Here is a 2,476-nt window from a genome sequence, read left to right on the forward strand (position 1 = left end):
AAGGGGAAGTGCTATGGCATACGCCCCTCGATAAGTATCTAATTACATGAAATGCTAACAGCACTTTATAGCACACGAAGAGTAACGCACTTTGCGAATATAAATCTAATAAACTGTCAGCCGTGCTGACATTCTAATTTCGCAACTTGAAGAGTTAAGAAGTGTCTTTTTTTAACTAAAGTGATTCGAAAATCCCAGAGGTTCGGTGCTGTGTAGGAGACCTGCAACTAGTTGGCTTCTCCATTGGATTTCTCCATCTTGGCCTAAATTGGTGTCTTATCAGATTAGACTAGAGGTGAGTCTATAGTGGCTTAGGGCAGAGCCCCTTAATTAGTAGTATTCCCATCTGGGAAATAAGGTGAAACTCTAAAAGTCCGAGGAGTATTCAGATCGATGGATACTCGATTTCGCCAAAAAGGTCTGTCCGGACTCTGTCCCCGAACAGAAGACCTTTCGCGACGCGTTTTTAGTAGCTACGGAAGAGCCTCCATTTTCGATGTTGGAATTTTCAATGGCTCTCCTCTCGTGCAACAATTAAGCTCCAGGGTTGGATAGAATCAAATTCAACCTTTTTAAGAATCTACCCGACTCTGCAAAAAGACGCTTGTTGGACTTGTTCAACAAGTTTCTTGAGCTAAACATTGTTCCGCACGACTGGAGGGAGATAAAAGTCATTGCTATTCGAAAACCCGGAAAACCTGCCTCTGATAACAATTCTTATAGGCCGACTGCTATGCTCTCTTGCCTCCGAAAATTAATGGAGAAAATGATCCTCTTACGGTTAGACAAATGGGTCGAAACAAATGGTTTACTTTCAGATACGCAATTTGGCTTCCGCCGGGGCAAAGGAACGAACGATTGCCTAGCGTTGCTTTCTACTGATATTCAACTCGCCTTTGCTCGAAAAGAGCAAATGGCTTCTGCATTCTTGGACATTAAGGGGGCATTTGACTCTGTCTCTGTAGAAGTTTTAACCGAGAAACTTCATTCGCAGGGGCTTTTACCAAATTTGAATAATTTTTTGCTCAATTTGTTGTCAGAAAAGCATATGTATTTCTCACATGGTGATTCGACAACTTCCCGAATCAGTTACATGGGTCTTCCCCAGGGCTCATGTTTAAGCCCTCTCTTATATAATTTTTACGTCAATGACATCGATGAATGTCTTGCAAATTCATGCACGCTAAGGCAACTTGCAGACGATAGCGTTGTATCCATTACTGGTAGCGAAGCTAGCGATCTGCAAGGACCATTGCAAGATACCTTAGACAATTTGTCTGAATGGGCTCTTAAGCTGGGTATCGAATTCTCTCCGGAGAAAACTGAGCTGGTCGTTTTTTCTAGGAAGCATAACCCAGCTCAGCTGCAGCTCCTACCAACGGGTAAAACGATCACTCAGGTTTTAGTCGCTAAATATCTCGGGGTCTGGTTCAACTCTAAATGCACCTGGGCTTGTCATATTAGGTATCTGACCCAAAAGTGCCAACAGAGGATTAATTTTCTTCGTACGATTACCGGAACCTGGTGGGGTGCCCACCCAGGAGACCTTCTAAGGTTATACCAAACAACGATATTGTCAGTTCTTGAGTACGGCTGTTTCTGCTTTCGCTCCGCCGCGAACACGCACATTATAAAATTGGAGAGAATACAATATCGTTGTTTGCGTATTGCCTTGGGCTGCATGCAGTCGACCCATACGATGAGTCTTGAAGTGTTAGCGGGTATTCTTCCGTTGAAACATCGTTTTTGGAATCTCTATTACCGGTTGCTAATTCGATGCACAGTTCTGAACCCATTAGTAATTGAAAATTTCGAGAGGTTGGTCGACTTTCAATCTCAATCCAGATTTATGACTTTATATTTTGACAATATGGCTCAAGATATTAATCCTTCTTCATACGATTTCTCCAATGTCGCACTTTTAGATACTTCTAATAATGCTATATTCTTCGACACCACCATGAAAGAAGACATTATTGGTATCCCGGATCAATTGCGACCCCGACGCGACGAGAGATCCCTAAGATTTTTTCCAATAAGTTTAAACATGTTAGTTATGATAAAAGGTTTTACACTGACGGATCTAATCTAGATGAGCCCACTGGCTTCGGTGTTTTTCACGAAAACTTTACCGCCTCCTACAACCTCGATGCTCCTGCTTCCGTGTATGTCGCAGAACTTGCTGCTATTCAGTACTCCATTGGGATCATCGAAAACCTACCCATAGACCACTACTTCATCTTCACAGACAGTCTCAGTGCCATTGAGGCTCTGCGATCGATGAAGACTGTGAAGCACACCCCGTATTTCCCGGGGAAAATACGGCATTTTTTAAGTGCTTTAACAGATAAAAATTACCGGGTTACCTTAGCGTGGGTCCCTTCTCATTGTTCCATTCCGGGCAATGAAAAGGCTGACGCTTTAGCTAAGGTGGGTACTATTGATGGCGATATTTATGTAAGACCAATTGCTTATG

Source organism: Wyeomyia smithii, chromosome 3, assembly GCF_029784165.1.
Source record: "Wyeomyia smithii strain HCP4-BCI-WySm-NY-G18 chromosome 3, ASM2978416v1, whole genome shotgun sequence".
In the NCBI taxonomy this organism is placed as follows: Eukaryota; Metazoa; Arthropoda; class Insecta; order Diptera; family Culicidae; genus Wyeomyia; species Wyeomyia smithii.